The sequence below is a fragment of the Phocoena phocoena genome, chromosome 21, assembly GCF_963924675.1.
Source record: "Phocoena phocoena chromosome 21, mPhoPho1.1, whole genome shotgun sequence".
In the NCBI taxonomy this organism is placed as follows: Eukaryota; Metazoa; Chordata; class Mammalia; order Artiodactyla; family Phocoenidae; genus Phocoena; species Phocoena phocoena.
The window spans coordinates 28,865,971-28,879,639 of NC_089239.1; positions in this window are offsets into that span (position 1 = coordinate 28,865,971).

The following is a 13,669-nucleotide window of genomic DNA, read 5'->3' on the forward strand; positions in this document are numbered from 1 at the left end:
TTTCCCAACTAAAGTGTTAGCACTTAAATCTCTGCTTTGGGCTCTGCTTTCTACAGTAAGCAGGCTAATGCAGTTAGAAAATTTAGATGATATTTGAAGACTTTAAGGCATCCAACAGTCACAAGATGGGTGTGTTTATTTCAATGTTGCTTCATGTATTTTAGGAAACTGTATGAGATGCCACTTAAAATTAAAGTTTGATATATTAAGGAATGTAATTTCTAAAAGTAAGTGATACCAAACAAACAGAAATCAAAGAAGATCTAAATAAATGGAGAGATGTTCCATGCCCGTAGACTGGAAGATACAATTTGTTAAGTCATTTTTTTCTAAATTAATTTATAGATTCAATGTAATCTCAATCAAAATCCCAGAAAGCTATTTTGTAAATATTGACAAACTGACACTAAAGTTTATATGGAGAGCAGAACTCTGGAATTACAGACACAATACTAAAGAAGAAAAACAAAGCTGGAAGACTGACACACCTAAATTTCAATACTTACTGTAAAGCTACATTAACCAAGACAGTGTGGTACTGGTGAAAGAATACACACATAAAACAATGGAACACAAAAGTCATTCCAAAAATATAGAAAATTGATCTTTGAAAGAAAGCACAAAAGCAATTCAATAAAGAAAGTCTTTTCAACAAATGCTTCTGGAAAAAATGGATATCTTTATTACAAAAAAATAGAGCCTATGCAGAGACCTGATACCTTTTACAAAAATTAACCCCAAATATGCGCCAAAAAGGAAACAAAGGAAGCATGTTGAATAAGAATCAAGGGAACAATGAGAAAGAGCTCCAATGGCCAAAACTGGAACAATGTGAGCAACAGATTAAACAACAAAAATACTGGACTGTAACACACAGAATAAAACAGTTACACAACCATACTGAAATGAATAAATAATAATTTCCAAGAGCAAATTTTTCAAGAATCAGGAAAACAGAAAATGCCATTGGCACTGTAATAGCTGTTGCAAGCAAGAGCCACTAAAGGACAAAACTTTGGGGAGAAACTTAGAAGATAAACAATAGATTTACAAAATCTCAGAAAAATAATTACAGTAGAAAACATCACTTTAACCAAGGGAATAATTTTGTTTTGTTTTGTTTTGTTTCTCAAGGGAATAATTTTATTAGCAGTAATAAAACATGTTCATATTGTGTACCCTGAGCTGATGTATAAAGAAAGGCACATCAACATTGTCACAGTCTTGTCAAAAATGTATAACCTCAATGAAATCATTAGTAAACAGCAGACAAATCCAAATTAAGGGACTTTCTATAGAATAACTGGCTGGTACTCTTCAAAATGTCAAGGCTATGAAAGAACACTACCCCTCCCCCAAAACGACCAAAAAACAAAAAAAAAAAAAGAAAAAGAAAAAATGAAGGGACTGCCATGGGTTGGAGAAAACTAAGAAGAAATGATGACTAATATAATGTGGGATCCTGAACTGGATCCTAGAACATTAGGGGAAATCTGGTATAATCTGAATAAACTGTACCACTAATAATTTACTGACTTTTTGATCATTATTCTATGGTTGAGTAAGATCTTTAACATTAATAAATGCTGGATGAAGAGTATATGTGAACTCTATATTATTTTTTTTTTTAAACATCTTTATTGGGGTATAATTGCTTTACAATGGTGTGTTAGTTTCTGCTTTATAACAAAGTGAATCAGCTATACATATACATATTCTATATTATTTTTGATAATTTTCTCTAAGCCTAAAATTATTTCAAAAAAGTTTGAATCAATCAAAAAATGTATGAATTAAATCAATAAGTTTAATTTTTGTTTCAAAGACACTCTTCCAATAAAAAAGGGGTTATCTCTTGTTTTGGCCTTAGGAATTGATTTTTATTCTGTTAGTTCTTACTTAGTCAACATTTTCCAGACAGGTATCAGAGTCAAAACTCTTTTATAAAATTATATTTCATCCCAAAAGGAGAAAAAATTTAAGCATGTATCTTCTCACCCTGACAACTAAAAAAAATTTTCAGCTTGCAACCAACACTCCCTGTAATCACTGACATCTTTTTTTTCACACTGAAACATCTATATATCCGTCTCACTGGAAGTACAATATAATGCATCCCCTAATCTAATTCCTGACACCAAGTTGACGCCACGCAGGATGGGTGAAGTTGGGCCTCTGGGTAATTCCACATCCTGTTTTTTCCAGTTAGTTATATGCAAACACCTGCTAAATTCTGGCACTCTACAAACTCGCTAAAAACCATTATGTCTAATTATTATGGTAGCCAAGCTATTTTCCTCTGCAAAGAATGAGGAGAATATTTTCAACACCACAAAGAATGTCAGTACATCCAGACAATATCTGAAATAAGGAACAATTTTATTGGTTTTTATAGGCCCCTTAATAGCCAAAAGTAATTACAGAAAAGTTCTGAGACGCCCCGGGGAGAATCTGAGAACTGAGTAAGCCTATGACTATTTATACAATGCTTCAAAATTTGCCAAACTTAAGCAGATTTTCAGAGTTGAAAATGGAGAAATTTTAAAGTCTTAATGCTGGTATTGTTTAGGAAGAGATAATACTTCTCAAGGCATTTTAAGCAACAAAGCAGGTATGGAAGAAAACAGCAGAGGAAAAATAGCAAGTGCTGGAATCTTATTGCAGCGTGGATTTTGACAATGGTCTCAATGCATCAGTGTAGGTGCCAACGATCTGTACACACCTTCTCTCTCTCAATTCCACATACACTTAATGTAGTTTAAAAAAGTAAAATTGCCAATGATGCTCAACTCTGCTAATTATTAGAGAAATGCAAATCAAAACTACAATAAGGTATCACCTCACATCGGTCAGAATGGCCATTATCAAAAAGTCTACAAACAATAAATGCTGGAGAGGGTGTGGAGAAAAGGGAACGCTCCTACACTGTTGGTGGAAATGTAAACCGGTGCAGCCACTATGGAAAAGAGTATGGAGGTTCCTTAAAAAACTAAAAATTGAGCTACCATATGATCCCACTCCTGGGCATATATCTGGAGAAAACCATAATTTAAAGAGATACATGCACTCCATACAGAGTGAAGTAAGTCAGAAAAAGAAAAAAACAAATATCATATATTAACGCATATGTGTAACCTAGAAAAATGGCACAGATGAACCGGTTTGCAGGGAAGAAACAGAGACACAGATGTAGAGAACAAACATATGGACACCAAGGGGGGAAGTGGCGGGGTGGGGGTTGGTGGTGGGATGAATTGGGAGATTGGGATTGACACGTATACACTAACATGTACAAAATGGATGACTAATAAGAACCTGCTGTATAAAAAATAAATTAAATTTTAAAAAAAAGATACATGCACTCCAATGGTCATTGCAGCACTACTTACAGTAGCCAAGACATGGAAGCAACCTAAATGTCCATAGACAGATGAATGGATAAAGAAGATGTGGTACATATATACAATGGAATAAAAGAATGAAATAACGCCATTTGTAGCAACACGGATAGACCTGGAGATTATCATACTAAGTGAAGTAAGTCAGACTAAGTCAAATAACATATGATATCACTTATATGTGGAATCTAAAAAAGGGACACAAATGAACTTATTTACAAAACAGAAACAGACTCACAGACTTAGAAAACAAACTTATGGTTACTAAAGGGGAAAGGTGGGAAGGGATAAATTAGGAGTTTGGCATTCACATACACACACTATTATAAATAAAATAGATAATCAACAAAGACCTATTGTATAACACAGGGAACTCTACTCAATATTCTGTGATAACCTAAAAGGGAAAAGAATCTGAAAAGGAATACATATATGCAGAACTGAATCACTCTGCTGTATACTTGAAACTAATACAACATTGTAAATCAACTATACTCCAATATAAAATAAAAATTAAAACAAAATTGCTAATGCAGATTCATAAATCTTATCTTCAGCTTGCTAAACTCTCACAATTTTCATGAAAGAACATACTTCTAAGTAGGTTTCTATCCTACTTTGTCTGGAACATGACACTATCAGGTATCCATTTATCCTTGCATTTTCAACTTCATATCAGTTCTATTCTTCTCGTGAGCTTTTGAATCTGCTCAAGTGTCTGCAGTTTTTTTTAACCCAACTCTCTCTTGAGCTCACTTGTCTCTCCACTAACAATCCTTCTCCCTTCTCCCTTTCATAGCCTTGCTTCTTCTCCAGTTAATTTTCTCCATTTCCACCTTCCCACTCAATTCTCAGCCCATCCAGTCTGCTTTCCATGTTTGCCGTCTTTTATGATTATGGATCTCCTCCATCTAGGAAGGTAGACAACATCCAGTTTGTATTCTGTGTGACGTTTTAGCAGTGATCACCACGATTACCCACCTCCCTCTCCGGCCACTCCTTTTCCGTCTATTTGAAGTTTACCCTCGTCTCTCAGTTATTCTATAATGGATCCTTCAAGGCTCAGTCCAAGCCCACACTCTCACTGCAGGCTACAGTCTTTCTCCTGGCAAACTCATAGGTACCCATGGCTAGAATTATCACCTAGATGCAAAATACGCACAAAATAATCATCTCTCAATTCATGAATGATATACCGAGTGCTTCTTACGTGCCAGGCAGTGTTCTAGGTGTCAGAAAATCAGATCATATACGGTCCTAGCCCTCATCTAGAAGCACAACTTCTCTGGGCTCCAGATCCATATACCTATCTGCCTTCTTCATACCCCCACTTAGATATCTCAAGGTGCCTCACATTTTACCTAGTAAAGCCTCCCAAAATGTACACATTCAACCCATCTCTGCCACAAACGTGTTAGCAGAAAACACCAGAATTTCTTTCTTGTGTTATCCAATCATCTCCTAATTTGTATCCCTAAATCAATTTATGCCACAGCCCATAATGCCCTTCATGTTCTGGTCTGTATCATTCTGTCCATCCTTTCCTTCCATCATCTTCTCTCTCATGATATCTGCTCAACCCATACAACAGGTTCCACGGGCTTCTGCTTTAGAGCATTTGAATTTGTCATTCCCTCTCCCTGGTACAAATCTTAACTTAATCATAATATCTTTAAGAACTTTTATTTAACTCCTCAATTAGGTCGAATCTACCTATATTATACACTTATCACCTAATATATTGTCTCTTCATATCAATTAGCACAGTTGTAGTTTAGCATTTATTCACGTTGCAATTATCCAATTAATGGCTACCTCTTCTTATGACACCTTACTTTCATGATGGCAAGAATGATCTCTCTTCATCATTACATCAACATATTTTAATACATAATAGAAGCTGAGTTAACTGTGTTGCTTGAAAAAAGTAAACGTAAGTGGATATGGTGACTATCGTTTTGAGTTTAAAATTATACAAATATCTAGATTTCACACCTTTTCTGTAAATTATCTCTGACTTTTGTCTTAGATAATACTAAACTATTAGACAAAAAATATTTTTTTGCTTCTGTGTCTCTAACAGCCAAAAAACTGGACTCAGTTAGATCTACCACAAAGTTTCTTCAGGTAACAACAACTAGAAGTTCCCCAAAGAACTACTAAGCTCATCAGTACGTAGCGTATGGAAGACCTGAACTGAGAACGCAGTGCTGGGATCATCACAGACGCAAATGCACCATAGATTTTATTCAGTCAGTTTTAACAAAAACTTGTTAAAAACTCGTGGAGGTCAGCTGCAGGCAACAATGAACAAAGCAAACATGAAAATGAGAAAACAAATGCAATGTATCAGAAGTTCATGTCCTGTTTCAACATTATAAGGAAAGGGCTGAAATAAGACTTTCAGAATACCATGAGTTAAATAATGTATATTTTTGGGTTTATAGAAAATAATTATTTGAAAAGATGCTGTTATTGACTGTAAATTCACCTAAATATAATGTATGTGGGAAAGAAATATGTGGTCTTATTTATGTCCCACTTTAATGTTATTTGTCCTTTTAAGTTATTCTAGATCAGCTTACACAGAGTCCAATCTCAAGACCTTTCCAATAAATACAACCTTAACTTAATTGTGATCTTTATGTAATTTATTTATTTAAAAATTTTAAATTCTATTTTAAAAATTAAACAAATGACTACAAATAATGAATAAAAGAATTTTAAAGTTTTGATATCTTTATTAAAACTAAGATCTTAATTTAAAACAAAGAAACTCAAACAGAGGTCTTTAGTCAAGATATGATAGAAAGTAGCTGATATTTTGGTTCAGAAACTCTACTGCAGATGTTTAGTTTAACTACTGAAGAGTGAAATGTCTGGGGGTCTGATGAAGAGGATCAATGATGTTCTTCTTTCTAGAGGTCAGTGTTGTCTAACAATATTGTAATTTTTTTACAATAGGATTTGCCCTAGAAGTTAGAGGGGAAAGTAAATAGGTATAATTAAATAGAATTTGGAAAGGCATACTAGAACAAAGGGACTCCTCACCTTTGAAAGAGCTATCTTGTTACACATAAACCAAAGTCAGTGACACTTCTAGGCCTTGATTGTTTTAGTCCCACAAGTTGTTACACTGAATGATGACCTCGTTTGGCCAAAGTGACTGCTGGTTTTTACACTGAGGCATGGGAACTGAGGCGGACATTTTGGTGTGTCCGTCTTTACCTCATCCCAGTAAGTAATTTCACAAAAGACAAAAATCTTGAGGTACAGATGCCCCATTTATCTGAAAGCTCCATAAACATTCAGATTTTTCAGAAAAAATACTGAAAGGGAAGGAAAGCAAGACCAATGAAATAATGAGCTATACTGAAAACACGTCCATTGTTACCAGATGAATCTAGGGTTACTTTTTTTCTGCTTTGAAAGAAATTACTTCATAATGTCACTCGAGTGCTACTTTTTCACACCATTTGTAACTACACGTAGCCCTCGCTTTGGGATTGGGCTGGTTTCTAAAGCTAGTGCAATTTTTACAATCACTTCAGAATTACCTTCGTAGCATTTAGTTAAATAATACCAACCAATCAACAGTACCTTTCTTAAATCAACAAAGCATTTATGGCATATCCCATATTCCATACGAGATATACTCTTGGTCAGATTTAACATACGAGATCTCTAAGTGATGAATGTGGTCTGTATTAAGCCAAAGAAAGTTACTTCAATCTGGAAATCTTTTATATTTACCCCCTTTTATACCTTGGTTGCTCCAAGTTATTTTCCATGGAATCATGCCCCATAGATCCATGAATTTCAGGTTTCCTTCCCATAATCAACCCTAGAAAGGCCAAGTAAATCATGCTAAAAGCATTCTGTACTTAAAGACTTTCCTGCTAGTAATTGCTGTTTGCTATGTGGTGTGTCATTAGTATGATTGCAAAGTGATTTGACGAGGTTACTTTTCCTTCTTTCCTATAACTTACCTGAGTGAAGGGACACACAAGGTTTTGTTTTGGTCCACTACTAACTCCTTCCCAATGTACTAGGATGTACTACTAGCAGATTAGAGTAACCTTCACTTCTGTGTCCAAGTTTTATTTAAAAAAGTATCATCTAAAAAGCTTAGTAAAGAAACAGGGATATGTTCCATAATAATGATAGTGTCTCAGGAACATTACTTAAAAATTACAGCTAAATGTTCTAAGCAGATGCTTGACTACTGTAGATTTATAACAGAAGATAGTCTGACATGGAATATGTCGGATTACATAATAGTTTGTGTGGTCTCTTTATTATGAGAATGATTTATCTGTGGTGGAATACAGAACACATATGTCATATATTCTCTTCCTGAAGAGGTGTTTTATATTATTTCTTTACACATGGAAGCTGGTTAAATTTGGTGAATTTGCATGCAATAAAATTAGTATTGAAAAAAACTCCTTTCCGAGAGAAATATCCTCAGATGCTCTAGTTATTAAAACCTCCCTTCATAAATAATTCAAGGTCGCATAACATGGTAGGGTGTGATTTAAAGCACCTGTTTCTGTCTGTAAACTATTATCCTTTTGCCACACTCCATTTTTCTAAAGTTATTTCTTTATCCAGAAAAAGTTCAAGATCAGTCTGATAATCTATAATCTACACAGAGGATATTAAGAAAGGTTCAACAACAGTAAGTAAAATGAAAATGAATGAATAAATAGAAAGTGTGCCCGTGCCCGTTGTCACCTGATGGCCTCTCAGCTCCAAGTGCCCCCTACGGGGTCCCACTCGTGACAGTGGAGCTGGAGAGAATAAACACCCCTCCTTTGCCAGCAGTCAGCCCTGGAGGAGCCCCACGGGGGGGGGGTCCGGCACCCCCGTGCCTGCTGGGTTATTCTGCTGTCAAAGGCACACCCAGGGACACGCATCTTCCAAAATTCCCACTCCTGGCTCAAGTCCTCGATTTCCTATGATGATGCAAGTTTTCCTGTCTTCGGATGCCTGCCTGCAAACCTCAGCCTGCCTGCATCCTGGGTGTCCCGGCAGGGGGTCTTCCACCGGTTGGACCTGTCCCACAGCTTCCTTCCCTCCAGATGTGGCCTGCGGGTCTCCTGGTATTTGGGTTCCCTGCCTGCTTAGCCCGCTGGCAGCTCAACCAGCTTCAGCCCACCTGGGCCCCAGCGGAAGGCTCAGATCAATGTGTGCACACGAGCTGAAGGCAAGCCTGTGACCTTCTGCTCTCCAGGGGCTGCAAATACACCTTCCCCACACGGGTCTGAATCCCGAATCTGAGCTCGTTCTATCCCAGGGTGTTCTCTCTCAGTCCTAGGGCATTCTTTAGTGTTCTGTCCAAATCTTCTTACTATTTAATCTCCTGTAAATAGTTAATAAGTCTTTCTATTAAAACTTCCCTGTTCATATCACCATGTAGCTTCTATTCCTGACTACCCTGATACATTTCCTACAGTGAGAAAGTCTCTTGTATCTATGAGGATAAAATAACGGCTAAGAGAACTTGAAGGGAAAAGTACCCCATCAGTCAACTCTTTGCATGATGTGTGGTGTATTAAATTCACATTAAGGTTTATGAATCACTTGAGAGCAAAAATAAATTCAATAGTAGTGTACATAATCACTTTTAGAGGATCTGTCTACCAAATCCTATAAATAATCACTGTAAACGAGAGGTGGATTTGATTTCTTGGGGAGATTCACTTACGTAAAGCATCGCAATCCCCTACTGTCAGGGATATTGGCCCATAAGCAATACCTCCATTTAGGTACCGGGTCAGATTCCTCCTCGAATATTTGGGTAAGTCAAGTTGGCAATTCTCTCACCTTTCCTTTTTTTGGCAATTTTCTCACCTTATCTCTCACATCACCATTCGACTCTCTTCAGCAGGTCACCATCATCAGCAAACCAACACGCAGCAATACTGTCTGTCTTCAATACGTATTTTAATTGTGAAAGCTGTCTTTTAAACTCTACCTCTCTCTTCACCCACCATGCCACTTCTCTGCTCTCATGGTCGATATCCACAGTCTCGATTTCCACTCATCCCCACCCCTTCTCCTTTCTTGAATTTACACTTATTAGGCTTTCAACCTTCACCTGCTCCCACCCAGGTCCTAGACAATCTCCACTTTGCCAAAGCTAATCAACAATCCTCAGACCCCTTCTTGGGAACCTTCTCAGCATCCTTCACACAGTCAAGTACCCACTCCTTTTTGAAACACTTTCTCTTTGACCCAGAGGACACAATACTCTGTTCAACACAGCACCTGGTTTTCTTTCTTCCCCATTAGCCACTCCTTCTCACTCTATTATTGAGACTCTTCACCAACCCTTACATGTTGGAGTACCCAAATTTCATTCCCAAGACTTCTTTTTCTCTTCTCCTTTTACTCACTTACAAGGGGAACACAATTAGTACTATGAAACCCAGACTCCCATATTTATGTCTTTAGTCTTGAACCTGTGTCTGAATTCCAGTCTCACGTGACTGTCCTACGAAATATATGCACTTAGAGGTCTAAAAGCACCCATTTATACACCTGGAGGAATCAAGTTCCCTAGATCAACATAGTGGACACTAATAATAAACAAAAATATGAAACATTTCCAACCGCACAGGCCATAATCCTGCTCTGCACACACCTAGCATCTGACCCTACAACTGAACATTCAACTTTATAGAGAGAGTAGAAAATAAAACTTCTGCTTACCCCCATGTACAAGAAGCTATGGATCTCTGTGCTTCTGTAAGACAAAAGAAACAGAGAGAAATCAGAAGACATTAAGTATAAAATTCACTCTACTGTGAGTTTTCCTATTCCTAGCTGCCATCTCCATCCACCTATAAACCGTCTATTAGGTAAGGTACTGTGACACATGGGTGGATGTGAGACTCTAAGGAATAATGTCTTACCAGAAGTACTGGAATCCTGAGTTCCACCATCTCTTTAAAAGATGACAAATTTAATGCAGCAAAGATATTTAAGTGACTACCATGAACACAGGTTTGCAGATGGCTTACTAAAAAATATTCCCGGAACAGGCTCATCCTCACTTTTTCCAATCACATATTGTTAAAAATCAAGGATTTATCTAGTGTGTATTCATTCACCATGATTTTGTTGATTACGTACTATATGGAAAGTATTATGCTTATAGCTGTGTTAAAGATAGTTTTTCTTAACAGGAAGTTTTTAAAAGTATATATTTTAACATGGTAAAATTCTGGTTCCCATCAATATAACCCTTGGGAAATATAAATGATTTGGATAAATAAAAAATAAGATAAAAATATTAGTCATGCATTTTCTGATTTTAATTTATTCAATAGAGTTAATGTACCAAAATAAAGGGGGAGAAGATTTTTTAATGTATACAAAATGATTAATTGTTCTCTTGACGTTGGATATAAAACCAGAATATCTCTTTGCCATATCAGTGCTCCGCATATGGGTAATAAAACATGATCTTAACTCTACATTCCTAACCTGGTCAACATCCAATGTAAAGAAAGGGTTTAACACTGCTGAGAACCAGGTACACAGTCGGCATGTAACCCAACTTCCCTGATATGATTCATATTCCCTCTTTCAGCAAATCAGGAAAATTATAAATATGCATAATAGAGCCAGTTATGTAAACTCTATGGTGCGATTTAGGCAGACACTAACAAGGGTGAACAAAAAAAATTCCCCTTCCCTCCTCACACACACAATTCCCACCAGAAGCGAACTGCCAATCAAGACAAATTCTGATGAAAAACTATTGAGATGGTAAAACACAAAACATGCTCTTCTCCACGTCACGTCACAGCTTCCACTGATGCTCCTTATGGGTTTTACAACATTGCCCTCATCAGGCTCTCCCTGACTACTATTCTACTCCAGCTATCCACAGATGCTTCCTTTCAAAGCTGCCTTCATTTGCTTATTGAAAATTGTATAAAACTGTTGACTATTTCTGTCACTCTAAACTGACCAGAATCATCCTTAAATGTAAAGATTAATTATTGGAACCCACCCTCTCCTGCCTCCACCACTACGTGTCTGGCTGTGTCTTGCCTAAGTCCATGTGCCAAGGGAACCTACCCAGAGATGCCATTAGTGATCTACAATACTTTGTCCCCGTGCACCTTTCAAATCTGAACATATGCTCTTTATTTCTCATATGTAGTGAACTTAGCTGAGGTCCCAAGAGACTTGAGGCACCATTTTTATTACGGAGAAAAATCGAAAGGCCTGAAGGAACTAGGCCTCAACTTTTATTTCTAACTAATTAGCATAGATCCAAAGAGATGCCCTCTTGCTGCATTACTAGAAGAGAAACATGTAAATCAAAAATAAAGGCTGCTTAAATTATTGAGCTATACCAAGGCTTCTGAATATGTTTTAAGCGCTAAAAGCATACTTATCTACTATGACTGACTCAAATTGTTCTTCCTCATACATAAAACAATTTTAATGCATTTCTCCATTTCTTTGTTGTTGGTGAGTTTTTTTTTCTCTCAGATTTTTTTTTTCCCACTTAACTACATGACAGGACACTTTGCCAGTTATAAAAGTCTAATGGATTGATTGATTCTGTTCCATGTTACTCTTTGCAGAGGCAAACAAAAAGAATCAATCAAACCTCCAATCCTAAATTCTATATTTGCATGAAGAACTCTGGGGATGTCGACACTTTCAAAAGCAGGAAGATAAATCTATTTTCACAATAGTCATATAACAAGTTATACTCTCCATATTTCCAGGGCACTCCAAGATGCTTTTTAAAAGTCCATTCTTGAACTCCAATGATTAGCAAACAAAATTCAAGGCTCATGAATATCAATTGAGCCATAAGTATCATAACATAAATCATACTAGCATTCACATGGCTGGAAACTATGATCTTACCAAAAAAAAAAAAAAAAAATCAGGAACATCTGATGCTTTGCTATTTGCAAAATAAGTAAGTCAACAGGTCTGGTGCTAGCTCACTCCTCTTCTTCCTCAATTCTCTTTAATCTAGAGTGCCACAGTAAGAACATGGATTTGTGACTGAAATGAACTTTGTGACCTGTTTGAACTTAGGTGATTGACCTTATATATCAGACATTCAATTTCAGTATTAATAAATACCTCACAAGAATTGCTGAAGTAGCCATGAGTTGGTTGCAAAATCACACTGAGATTGGTAAAGTATAAACCTGCATATATCAGTACGTATATGTATACACACACACATACATATACACACACATATATATAAAATTTCTTTACTAGTCAGAGATTTTCAAAGGAGAGACCGCATACTTTTCTCACTGTGGCTCTACAAGATGCACTTGTGTCCCCTAAGGCTTTTTGTCTTCAGCGTCTGATCATTCATCAAATCTGCCCCTTCTGAAGACCTTGGGTACTTGAAGAGGTGGAGGAAGATAATGGCTAAGGGTGAGGATTCTGGAGTCAGACACAGTAAGTCATTTTACATCGAAGTGTTGTGAGAAATTAGCTAGTACATACAGTATAGTACCTGGAAGAGAGCCGAGCACATAATCAACAGTCAGTAAATGTTGGCTCCTATTGCCCTCACTGTCAAGGTCTTGGTCCAGTGTCCCACCATTTCTTACTACTGTGGACCACTGTAGTGGTCTCCTCGCTGGAGTCATCACCACCCGCCTTGGTTCACAGGACTTCCCTGTGTGGAACCTGCAAAATCATGAATTTGTTGGATGTTTTGTGAGACTCGGATTCTCTCTTCTGCTGCGTTACAGCTATTTAGGTGGTAGTTACACTTACTCTTTTTGTTCAGTTACAGTCTACTTATGTAAGTGCACATTCTGAATATATAGCTCTTCTTTCCAGAAATGACAGCCACTGCTTTCTTCATTCTTTTTCTACCTGAGCTCTTGAGAGTTTCCTCTAACAAGAATCTGATACTTAGCTGAACTAAAACTGTTTTAAGTTGACTTCCTATCACTAATGTCCAACAGCATGACTACAAATGTAATAAAGAACGCAAGCCAAGCTGAGACACCTAGTAGAGTAAAATCTATGTTCTTCACTTTATTTCATTCTGACTATGGCATTCAGACTGATATTCTCCACTTCACTTGCTCTAACTTCCATCAAGGGTAAACTAAATTTCTCTTGTACTTGGGTCTATGGGTAGAACCTTGAAGACATTGGTAGGCAGCTGTTGATTCGCTGTAGCTGAATAATTTTGGAATCGGTGAATATTAAACAGAATCTCAGAGATACTGAGTGAGAAGGAACCTCAGAAACCA